Source organism: Gopherus flavomarginatus, chromosome 12, assembly GCF_025201925.1.
Source record: "Gopherus flavomarginatus isolate rGopFla2 chromosome 12, rGopFla2.mat.asm, whole genome shotgun sequence".
Lineage (NCBI taxonomy): Eukaryota > Metazoa > Chordata > Testudines > Testudinidae > Gopherus > Gopherus flavomarginatus.
Genome location: NC_066628.1, coordinates 22,870,387 through 22,883,505, shown reverse-complemented (window position 1 = coordinate 22,883,505; position 13,119 = coordinate 22,870,387). Strand labels below are relative to the sequence as shown.

At 43.0% G+C, this 13,119-nt stretch overlaps 1 pseudogene; it reads left to right on the top strand.

The window, feature by feature from the left end:
- The first annotated feature begins 4,662 nt into the window (after positions 1-4,662).
- On the top strand, positions 4,663-9,151 carry LOC127032491 (olfactory receptor 14A16-like; annotated as a pseudogene).
- Positions 9,152-13,119: the final 3,968 nt, after the last annotated feature.

Here is a 13,119-nt window from a genome sequence, read left to right as displayed (position 1 = left end):
ACTGGGTGGCAGATCCCCCTTCAAATCCCTTCTCCTCCTGGGGCAGAGTGGGGACTTGAACTGGGTTTGTTCCCCACGCCAGGTAAGTACCCTAGCCGCTGGGCTAAAAGTAAAACGGGGACCCACTCCTTGTTACACAAACACCATAGGTGCTGATTCCAAGGAGTGGGTTCCTAGTTATGGATCACAAACAGGGACAGGCACCACCCACTAGCTCAATGTAGGCAACTATCTCTGTGAGGGACACACCCATCTAGTAATCATCTCCCATTGGTGAGGTTAGGTGCCTCCCCACCACATGCTGGCAACTGTGGATCCCATTTAGGTGTTTACCTCTCCCCATTCTCTGAACAAGGAGCCTAGGCTCCGAACACAGGCCTTGTGCATCATGGTGATTTTCTAAGTGCCTAAAAGTTAGGTGCTGCAACGTTCAGCATTAGGATACTGAAGGGCAAGATTTTCAAAGGCATTTAGGTGTCCTGGTGGGATTTTCAAAAGCATTTAGGTACCTATATCTGATTGAAATCAAAGATTGTTTTGAAAGTCCCACTAGATGCTTAAATACCTTAAAAAATCAGGCCCTAATTCCTTTTGTGAATCTATCCCTGAGTGTCTGATATCCCCTAAGAGGTTTTAACAATATAATCCCAGAAGGCTGGAGATAGATCCCAAACACTATTCCTGAACTCTTCCTGACACTGAAGGGCTTTGTAAACTGCAGCCATACCCAGAAATGGGTTCTACAAACGGTCCTGTCCCTATAAAATCAGCCAGACACAGACCCGAGGACCAAACACTTATGAGTTTGAAGTTTTAAAATATAGGCCTTTTCACATCTCAGCTGGGACCATCCCACTTCTAGATCATGCAGAACAATATGGTCACAGCAGGGTATAAGTGAAAGGCTGTTATTCATGGGATATCGGGCAGTCAGTGGTAGCCGGGCAGCTTTGAAAATGAGGCCACTTTGAAAATGCCAGCTGAGGGCTTTGTCAAGTGGAAAATGATCTATTGTCAGATTTTACAAATGGCCCCTGTCTTCATCCTTGGCCAACAGAAACATCCATCCCTGAGCTTTGCAGTGTTCAGCAGCCAGCCTTGTGTTCATTGCTGTCTAGGGGTACACAGGGACCATTCCCCTGCTAGGCCACTAGTGACTATGTTGGAATAAGTGTTAGGGGGCTTATTCCTTCCCCTCTCACTTCCCTGGTCCTCCTTGCATGAACAGAGAGCAACAATACTCGAAGTCCGAAGGTGCAAACAATTCGAGGTTTATTGGGGTGAACTTCCAGCAAGCATGATTTCAGTTTCGTTCCTCAGTGTCCCCCTTCCCAGCTCTGACACCACAGAGCCTTGCCTGTGTCCTTGCTTCCATTCCTGGGCAGCACAGCATGGGGAGGAGGTGACCAGCCCTCTATGGAGAAAGAAGTGGTTTGGGACTATTTAGAAAAACTGGACAAGCACAAGTCCATGGGGCCGGATGCGCTGCATCCGAAAGTGCTAAAGGAGTTGGCGGATGTGATTGCAGAGACATTGGCCATTATCTTTGAAAACTCATGAGAACAGGGGAGGTACTGGATGACTCGAAAAGGGTAATGTAGTGCCCATCTTTAAGAAAGGGAAGAAGGAGAATCTGGGGAACTACAGGCCAGTCAGCCTCACCTCAGTCCCGGAAAAAATCATGGAGCAGGTCCTCAAGGAATCAATTCTGGAAGCACTTAGAGGAGCGGAAAGTGATCAGGAACAGTCAGCATAGATTCGCCAAGGGCAAGTCATGCCTGACTAACCTAATTGCCTTCTATGTGGAGATAACTGGCTCTGTGGATGAGAGGAAAGCAGTGGATGTGTTATTCCTTGACTTTAGCAAAGCTTTTGATACGGTTTCCCACAGTATTCTTGCTGGCAAGTTAAAGAAGTATGGGCTGGATGAATGGACTACAAGGTGGATAGAAAGCTGGCTAAATCATTGGGCTCAATGTGTAGTGATCAATGGCTCTATGTCTAGTTGGCAGCCGGTTTTAAGCGGAGTGCCCCAAGGGTCGGTCCTGGGGCAAGTTTTGTTCAATATCTTCATTAATGATCTGGAGAATGGCGTGGACTGCACTCTCAGCAAGTTTGCAGATAACACTAAACTTGGAGGAGTGGTAGATACGCAGGAGCTTAGAGATAGGATACAGAGAGACCTAGACAAATTAGAGGACTGGGCCAAAAGAAACCTGATGAGGTTCAACAAGGACAAGTGCAGAGTCCTGCACTTAGGACAGAAGAATCCCTTTCGCTGTTACAGACTAGGGACCGAATGGCTAGGAAGCAGTTCTGCAGAAAAGGACCTAGGGTTTACAGTGGACGAGAAGCTGGATATGAGTCAACAGTGTGCCTTTTTTGCCAAGAAGGCTAAGGGCATTTTGGGCTGTATAAGTAGGGGCATTGCCAGCAGATCGAGGGATGTGATCTTTCCCTCTATTCGACATTGGTGAGGCCTCATCTGGAGTAATGTGTCCAGTTTTGGGCCCCACACTACAAGAAGGATGTGGAAAAATGGAAAGAGTCCAGTGGAGGGCAACAAAAATGATTAGGGGGCTGGAGCACATGACTTATGAGGTGAGGCTGAGGAAACTGGGATTATTTAGTCTGCAGAAGAGAAGAATGAGGGGGGATTTGATAGCAGCCTTCAACTACCTGAAAGGGGGTTCCAAAGAGGATGGATCTAGACTGTTCACAGTGGTATCTGATGACAGAACAAGGAGTAATGGTCTCAAGTTGCAGTGGGGGAGGTTTAGGTTGGATATTAAGTAAAACTTTTTCACTCAGAGAGTGGTGAAACACTGGAATTGGTTACCTAGGAAGGTGGTGGAATCTCCTCCCTTAGAGGTTTTTAAGGTCAGGCTTGACAAAGCCCTGGCTGGGATGTTTTAGTTGGGAATTGGTCCTGCTTTGAGCAGGAGGTTGGACTTAGATGATCACCTGAGGTTCCTTCCAACCCTGATATTCTATGATTCCCATTCCCCATTCCCATTTTCTCCTTTAGCAAAACATGATCCCAATTCCCCCATCCCCAGTCCCTGTTCTCAATACCCCTCATACACTTTCTAATTGACTGCAGACTATATAGTAAAACTTGAATTCTGCTTAGCTATACCTTAACCAATCATTTTACTGAAATTTAACTAACCAATCCTAACATATTGTAACATGATTTTTTAAACAATTATATCCCACCACCTTAATTGGTTTACACACAACAAAATTAATTATACAGCAGACAGAAGCAATCACAGAACCAGACTAAAACCATGCAAATAAACATACAAAACAATACAGAAGTGAGGAGTTTACAACTACATCTATAAAGACATAAGGGTTTTCCAGCTGTGTCTACTGATACGTGAGTTCTTACCAGACAGGATGCTATCAAACTAAGTTTCCTTTTACATCTTCTAGGCTCTTCCCTTTCTCTGCAGGTGATAGATTGGATCATCTTCCTAACAGCCTCAGATTGCCTTATTTCAATATGACTAAACAGGGCCTCAGACCATGACAGTAAGAGAAGGCCATTACACAGACAGATAGTGATTTTTTATTCTTTCTTTTATATCTCTATAACTAGATAAGTGATAAGAATATACCTAAATTCTTAAAGTATATGGCTCTGCAGACAGGCCTGAATATTTATATCCCAACAATAAGCATCAAAGTTTGTGCCATGTGATGGCTTCATGGTGGCCTTAAGAAATGGACTAGTGATCTTTGTACGGTTCCTAAAAGATGTGTCTCCACTGAGTTTTTTAGTTTAGTGCTATCTGTAGTAAGAGAAAAATTAATATAATGGCTGAGAAAGAAAGAAAGAATGAAAGAAAGAAAGATTGATTCTGGGCCAATCATCCCAACAGAAGTTGAAGATCAGATACTTGAAAACTGTGCAACACTGAATTCCTCCAAGGCTCTATCCCTAGTGGGACTGAACCATTCTCCGTCACCATTAAAAGTTACACTTGTAATTAAACTCATGGGGCAAAGAGCTAAGAAAGTGCAGACTGGTTCAGAACTCTTGAATCAGCTTCATATCAGATTGGCAAGCAAAAAATATGGATTTATGAGTGTGTAATGGGCTAGATCCCCAGCTGATGTAAATTGACATCACTCAATGGAAATCAAAGGCCCAGATTCCCATTTGGCATAAATAGTCCAAACTGCCATGAACTCAATGGAAGTGTAACGATTGACACAAGCTCATGACCTGGCCCTTAGTTTTTAGTCTTCATCTCTAGTTTCCTCTTGGTGACTGACTTCAAGCAGACAGGGCAGCCTGAGCTGTGGGTTTCTCTACCGGATGCATCTCAAGAGCTGCTGATACGATGCAGGAAGGAAAAAAAAATCTCTGCTCACCCAGAAGTGATTACGTGGTGTTAATGAAGGACCAGGCTATTCCAGGCCAGCTGAGATTCTGGAGCCACTAGGCTCTTAGCTATTGTAGATCATGTATCTGTGTTAGTAATCCCAGTTTTATTTTGCAAACACCTTAGGACATACTCTGGGCCTCTGCCCTGCCTGGATTTTAACCAAGGGTCCTTCAAGAGATGCTTCTGTCATGTGAGATCCAGGGTGGGTGCTGTTCTCCCTCTGTGGGGTTAGAGTGGGGCAGGTTGTCAGGGTGGTTTGCTCCAGGGGTGAGATCAGAGCTGGGCTTAAAGCCTTGGAGGCGGGATTCAACGATTTAGCCCCAGAGCAGGGAGATCCTGGGCTGTGACTATGTTTGAACCCTGCACGAGCCAGGATCAACTCTAGAGCTGGGAGGAGTTTTCGGTCTCTGAACTCATTTAGTCCTTCGTCTCTCAGTCAAACCTGTCCAAGGAGGCAAGCAGAGAGCACCCATCTGTGGAGTGGATCCCTGTCTGCTAGGAACTGCAGAGAGACGCAGGAAATCCACCAAAGGGACATGGAAACTGCTGCTGGATAATACAGTGATGAGAGCATGAGACAGAGATGACCAAAGAATCCTGGCGCTGGAGGATCAATTTTGCTTTCAATTATATATGTGAAGGTATTAATATAGAGACAAATTTAATACTAGATACATGAATTGTAATTCAAACTCTTTAAGACTTTTATTATCAAACATCTAGAGCCTATCAGATTTCTTTCCAGCAGAAAGTAAGAACCTAAATAATTTACAATTTGAACTCTAAGAATTTAACTCTCAGTCTTGTCAGTCATCTAGATTCAGTCAAGAAAAAAAACAAAGTGGATAATTTTCACTTTGCATCAGAAATCAGAAATGTTTGCAGGGTTTGCCAACCAAAAACTAATTTATTTTAAGCTAAAAACTACTGTAAACTGGAAATTGTACGTTGCAAACCAAAGAATATTGGGATTTGCAGATTTCAACAAAACAAAACAAAAATCTGAGTATAGGAGATACTTTCCCTAAACATCTTTGTTTAGTTCAAAAACTCATTTTCCTACTACTACAAAAAATTTTTTAAAAAATTTTTTTAAAAATCTAAATTTCCAACCATCTCTAGTTTGAAATGGAGCTTTGAACAAGGGTAGGGAACATTAGTGCTGTTCAATAATACCATAGTTTCAAAACCATTTTTTCTCTTGAAACTGAGTTTGTTTCTATGTCAAAGAGACTGTTACTGAAAGGGAAAAATTGACTTGAGCAGCAGAGCTGATAGCCACAGTTTATGTTTTCTGCGCACTAGCAGCTTTCGGCTCAGAGTTGACCCACTAGTTAAAGCCAGTCTAGCTCAGTGCTGCCAAAGGACATACAGCAGGTAAATGGGACTAAAGCCCATATTTCCAGGTCTTGGTAGTTAACAAGATAGACACAGGACCAGGATTACAAAGGGCTTAAGCACCTAAAGAAGGTGAAAGGTGCCTTGTGGGATTTACAATAGCGTCTGAGCAGGTCAGATGCCTAACTCCCACTGAATGTTCACAGGATTTAGCCATCTGGCTCACTTAGAAGCATTGATAAATCCCAGAAGGTGCCTGTCTCCGTCTTTTAATCCTGGCCCACAGATAACACAGAAGTTTGGCTGGAATCAGGGAACCCTGCTGTAGATCATGTGCTCTGTGTTATGCTGGGGTCAGACTAGAGGGTCAGGATTGCTTTATCACTTTTTGACTTTAAAACCTTTGTTTCTGTGCCCTGGCCTCTGGGTCTCTGCTTCTGAGCTGTGCTGGGCTCCAGGGCATGAGGAAATAGACATGGATAAATCACCTTCCCACAGCATCAGTCCTTTAATGCCAGCACAGCTCAAAGCCAGATATGCACAGTTCGTCTGCAGAGAGCTACCGGTTTGAGTCTAGTTCAATTGCACAATGAGAGGTGAAAGGATTCTCAGATACTTGTGCCATTAGCTTCTAGATTCTGGTCTATAGATAGATATTGACCAAAACATCCTGGTGCTGGATGACTGAATGTGTCTTCTGTTGGGAAGAAATCCACAAAGACTGGTACAGTAAGTTTGCTATTACAATTAAATATGTTGGGAGATCAACATACCAGAGAAAATTAAGATGATGAATATGAACTAGAATACAAACTGGTTAAGATCTTTACTATCAGTTAAATGAGATACTTACTGCTGACTCGAAGTTTTCCTCCCTTCAGGAAAATGTTTACTTTTCACTAAAAACCCAAAATCCATTTTCCCCTCAGTTTTTGGCAATTGAAAAGTTTCTGCTAAAAACTATTCTTATCTCAAAACTCAAAAAAGTTTGGTTTTTTCAGTTCTCCATTTTTTTTTCAAAACAATCCCAAAATGTTTGAGAAAAGCAGACAGATTCTGAGATTTGTTGTTGTTTAGCTAAAAAACCAATCTCCATTAAAAAGAACACAGCAGAAAATTTCCAGCCAGCCTTAAATGTTAAATAAATTGAGGAACATTAATATTGCCTGCTAAGAGCCTGATTTCACACCCATTTATTCTATTGCAGCAGCTGTGTGATTTCTCTTTCAAAGGGAAAGTTGTGAGGAGGTAACAGCTGAATAAACAGTAAAGTCAGCAGAACACAGATTATGTTTTATACAGACTAGCTCCTTTAAACCCTGGTTTAGAGCTGAACCGGGCAGCCAAAGCCTCCCTATCCTGCCACCATTCAAGGACATACGGGAACTCACAGGGAGTAGAACTCAGAGCTCTTGGCCTAGCTCCACACTGCTGCCGGCTGAGTATAAATTGTGTAAATGGATGTGCAGAACATAAACAGAGTAAGACATGGGGCTACATTTCCAAAGGGATTTAGGTGCCTAGTGGGATTTTCAGAAGCATCTAGGAGCTCACAACTCATTGATTTCAAGGCAGGGTGGGGCCCTGATGCTTTTGAGAATTGCACTAGGTCCCTCAATACCTTTAACAATCTGCCCCACAGCTCCTCTCCGAAAGCTCTTACAGTCCTAGTAGACACGGCAGAGAAGGGGCGGTGGGTGTTTGAAATAGAGGCAGAAAGAGGAGAAATGATGGGTCCAAGGTCACACAGCAGGTCACTGGCAGAGACAAGAACAGAGCCCAGGTGTCCTGACAGCCAGTGCATCGCACAACACATAGTAAATGATACAACATTTACTACTAGTCAATTGTTAGACGCAGGCAGAAATGCTGCTGGGAGCTGGTGCCATAAATCAATTTGGGAGCAGGGAGTCGGCCATCTAGGCACAGGGCTCAGGCTAGAAAAATTACACATGATCTGCTATTTACGATTCTGGATGATTCTGTGTCATATTACCCTACAAAGGGGGAATTAGGCTGGGTTAGAATTTTAGTTCATCAGTTTCATACCCAAGTTGTGAGCTTGTTGATGGTTGCAATAGCAAGAATGGCTGGATTTGGCGTGTGCTTTGTTACATCTGCATTTTATCAAGCCACACCAGAGGCCAAATCCTCAAATGAGATAAAGTGACGAAGCTGCATTGACTTTAAAGGAGCTGACACAATTTACAGTACTGTGGTAATGTGACTCTGATTGTCAGAGGTGAGGAGCACTAAGAATACCAAGTCATTGTAAGGGATGAGTCCTCTGCCCCTTTGACATTCATATAATGAGATACTAGGGAAAGGGGAATCAGAGACATTCTCTCTGTCACTGTAATCCTGACCATTGTCCTTCTTATTCCCTCCACAGCCATCACACGACATACTGAGGAAGAAAATGTCCAACCAAAGTACTGTGACTGAATTCCTTCTTCTGGGATTCTCTGATGTTCGGGAGCTGCAGATTTTACATTTCACGATGTTTCTAGTGCTTTACCTGATGTCCCTGCTGGGGAACCTTCTCATCATCACAGCCATAGCCCTCGACCACCATCTTCACACCCCCATGTACTTCTTCCTGATGAATCTGTCCATCATAGACCTGGGCTCCATCTCTGTTACCATCCCCAAATCCATGGCCAATTCCATCATGAACACAAGATCCATTTCTTATTCTGGATGTGTCACCCAAGTCTTTTTTTTTCTTATTCTTTGGTTCAGCAGATTTTGCCATACTGACCATCATGGCATATGACTGATACGTTGCCATCTGTCAGCCACTGCACTATGAGACAGTGATGAACAGGAGAGCTTGTGTCCAAATGGCAGTCAGTGCCTGGATCAGTGGTAGTCTCAATTCTATACTGCACACTGGGAACATGTTTGCAATGTCTTTCTGTGGAGGCAACATGGTGGATCAGTTCTTCTGTGAAATCCCTCAGCTACTCAAGCTTGCCTGCCCTGACTCACACATCACTGAAGTTGGGTTTCTCATCTTTAGTCTGTGCTTTGTCTCAAGCTGCTTTGTTTTCATAATTGTGTTATATGTTCAGATCTTCAAAACAGTGCTGAGAATCCCCTCTGAGCAGGGCCGGCATAAAGCCCTATCAACCTGCCTCCCTCACCTCTTTGTAGTCTTCTTGTTGCTTTACACTGCTGCCTTTGCCCACCTGAAACCCACCTCCAGCTCAACATCAGGTCTGGATCTCATGGTGGCTGTTCTCTATTCTGTGTTGCCACCAATGATGAATCCAATCATCTACAGCATGAGAAACAAAGAGATCAAAGGTGCTCTGAGTAAATGGATAGGTTGGAGGTTAATCACTAAGGACAAAATGTCCATATTTCTCCTTCAGTAGCAATTTCATTCTATGTTTCTTTATAAATATAATTAGCTGGTGACATTATTTCCTCCATGAGAAAATACTGTGCAGTCTGTTTATGCAGAATTGGGTATTTTCACTTGTAAAAATATATACAAACTTGACAAGAAAAAAAGGAGTTTCTATTGGTTTACAGCAATGTAAATATGATTGAAATCTATCTATCATATACTGCTACCTATCACCATGCTATCAGATACCATTGCCTATAAAATCAGTAGCCATAGCACAGTCCATAGTGAGGTCTCTGGCTTATCCTATATTTTGGGATAAAAACTCAGATTGAAGTATCAATGAATTTGGTTTTTGTGTTTTTGGTTTATTTGTGTGTGTGTGTGTGTGTGTTTGTTAGATTTTTTGCTTATTTTTGCTTAACTGTTTGGTTGGTGGTTTGGTTTGTTTCTTTGTTTTAGGAGAATTTTAAGGTGGAAAGGCCTGGGAAGATGGTGAGTGTTTGGTGAGACAGGATTTTCAATGTTTGTCCTCTCTTGGGACTGTCCATATGTCATCTCTTTGATGGGAGTTTCTAAGCGAACTGAAGGTTTGCTCCCCACAGTGAGAAAAGAGAGAAAAAGAAGTTTCTTCATGGCCTAGTTCCTACTGAAATGAATATGTAAAAACTGTTTTATTCTTTCAGGGGTGGAAAGGCTGTTTTAAAGAAAAGCTTTTTCCAGAGTTTCCTAAAGAAAATCTGACTCGGAATAATGAGGCCAAATCTGGATTCCATGGAAGTGACTGGGGTTTAGTCCCTCACTTCAAAGAGATCAGGATTTGACCAATAGCCTCTATACACAAGGATCCAAATTTGCCTGACAGCACCTTGGAGAAAGCGAGTGTGACAGAGATATAAGGGTCGGATTTCTCAACTCAGCTAGACCAGCTCCAATGTAGTTTAATACTGATGAGTTTCTGGGCCAAAGTCTCTGGTCTACACTCAGTAGTGACATGAACACCAGTGTAAGATCTTGTCTGGGGTCATTTTGTTCTAGCCCTGGTGTAAGTGCAGTGCTCTGGTGTTCCATACGCCATCCCATGTGCATCTACTCACATTCAAACTGAGAAATGATCTCAGAAGTTGGCCTGTTATTAGTATTAGAAGATGATCTTTGTGCATGGTTGTGTACAATACAAATATGACAAAGAAAAGCAGAATATGTGATTAAATAGAGAAACAGACAGACAGGACCATTCCTTCTCCTAATACACAACCTCATTTAATCATAATGATAGATTTCTATTTGATTGTGAATTATATTAGCTAGCTAGATAATGATAATCTATAGAAATTATTGTTCTTCTTTTCCTCTTAATGGTTGTCTTTGTCCCGATCATGATTTTCTTATAAGCGCTCCCTATTAAACATTATTTAGCAAAGATTTTGTATGACTGCATCTTACTCCATCGCTAATTTACAAACAGCTCATCCTAACGCACTTAGTGTTTGAACTTTAAACTGTTTTGACTGGATACATTTTTAGCCTGCTCTGGTTTGCTTCTCTGAGCAAATGGAGGTATCACAGTTGGGATCCTTAGGCCGATCCTCAGCTGATTTATATTGTCATAGCTCTATTGAAGTCAATAGATCTCTCAGAATTCATGCCAGCTGAGGATCTGCTCCAAACACTCATGATTATGAATTTAAAACTCACTCCCTTTCAACATTCTGTACAATGGTCCTAATTTCACAGCCACTTCAGCATGTTCTTAACTTTAATCATATGAATGGCCCCATTGAAGGTTTAAAGGTAAGCTCATGCTTAAGTCTCTGATGTATATGGGTTAGGGATATGGATTGTGCTTAAGGCTAACACCAGACTGGTGCCAGACTCTGACACTGTCTCCATTTCTCTCCTTTCCCAGTCAACTAAAGCCCTGCAATTGGTGCACTGGAATTACTCTCCCCTTCTGGCTTCTTTCAATAATTAGGATTCTGAGACCTGACATGTCAGTGACCTTCGGCACCACACCAATGAATGAGTAGAGAGAGAGAGAGATCAACTGGACACTGGCTCTCCCAGGTGAGTGCTCTGACCACCAGGCTACAAGATAATTCTCATGTTCTCTATCTCCCTCTCTGACTCAATAATTCTTCAATTGTTTAATCCAAAGTGGAACAGCTTGAACAGGAGAGCTTGAGGGAGCCCCACATTGGAATATCCCACTGCCCAGTAGTTAGGACACTCACCCAAAAGGTGGCAGATGCCTCTTCAAATCTCTTCTCCTCCTGGGGCAGAGTGGGGACTTGGACTCGGGTTGTTCCCCATGCCAGGTAGGTACCCTAACCACTCGGCTAAAAGTTAAACAGAAGGGCCTTCTCCTTGTCACACAAAACACGATAGGTGCCTGACTCCAAGGAGAGGGTTCCCAGTTATGGATCACAAACAGGGATAGGTGCCACCCGCCAGCTTGATTTAGGCAACTATCTCTGTGAGGTAGCGGGCTTGGCACACACCCATCTAGTCATCATCTCCCATTGGTGAGGTTAGGCACCTCCCCACCGCAAGCTGGCAACTGTGGATCCCATTTAGGTGTTTACCTCTCCCCATTCACTGAACAGGGAGCCTGGGCTCTGAACACAGGCTTTGTGAATCATGGTGATTTTCGAAGTGCCTAAAAGTTAGGTGCTGCAACGTTCAGCATTAGGATACCGAAGGGCAAGATTTTCAAAGGCATTTAGGTGTCCTGGTGGGATTTTCAAAAGCATTTAGGTACCTAAATCTGATTGAAATGAAAGAATCTTTTGAAAGTCCCACTAGATGCTTAAATATCTTAAAAAATCAGACCCTAATTCCTTCTGTGAATCTAGTCCTGACTGTCTGATATCCCCTAAGAGGCTTTAACAATATCATCTCAGAAGACTGGAGATAGATCCCAAAACACTATTCCTGAGCCCTTCCTGACACTGAAAAGCTTTATAAACTGCAGCCATATCCAGAAATGGGTTCTACAAATGGCCCTGTCTCTTTAAAACCTGCCACACACAGACCCCAGGGCCAAACACTCATGAGTTTGAGGTTTTAAAATATAGGGCTGCTCCCATTTCAGCTGAGATAGGGACCACCTTACCTCTAGATCATGCAGAACAATCTGGTCCCAGCAGGGTGTAAGTGAAAGGCCGTTATTCATCAGATATCTGACAGTCAGTAGTAGCTGGGCAGCTTTGGAAATGAGGCCTCTTTAAAAATGTCAGCTGAGGGCTTTGTCAAGTGGAAAATGACCTATTGTCAGATTTCACAAATGGCTCCTCTCTTCATCCTTGGCCAGACAGAAACATCCATCCCTGAGCTTTGCAGTGTTCAACAGCCACTCTTGCGTTCATTGCTGCTTAGGGGTAAACAGGGATCATTCCCCCACCAGGCCGCTATTAATTATGTTTGCATAAGCATCAAAGTTTGTACCTTGTGATGGCTTTATGGTGGCCTTAAGAAATGGACTAGGGATCTTTGTGCGGTTCCTAGAAGACGTGTCTCCACCACACAAACGTCAACATCACTAGAAATATATATACTCTCTTGTGCTCCATTACTATAAAGAGGTCCAGGAGTATGCAGAAAGGAATCCTCTGTCATATACAGCAAGGGTCCCTCCAGGGCAGGGTAGAAGCACACGTCCAAGAGTGGTGACTGAGGGAAGCTCGCACAGCTGCCACTTTGGCTTCTATATGTACTACTGAAAAATGTCGGACTTCAGAAACTTCGGCTAATTATCTGGCTACTTAGGGTTAGGGTTGTGCAAAGAAAATGAGGATACAAGGGGACAAGACTGAAATCTCTGTATATTAAGTCTGGGATATTCAAAGGGGTGTAAGGATGTTAGCTGCCTAACTCTCATTGTGCAGTCAGCAAGAGCTGTGCACATAATGCCCTGAAGTCACTCTGAAAATCACTGTCACGTCTCATGGCTTGTAGTAAAAGTTCACTGTATGGTTATAAATTCTGCAGCATCCACAGCCCCTGGTATCTGCTCTAATTGCAGAG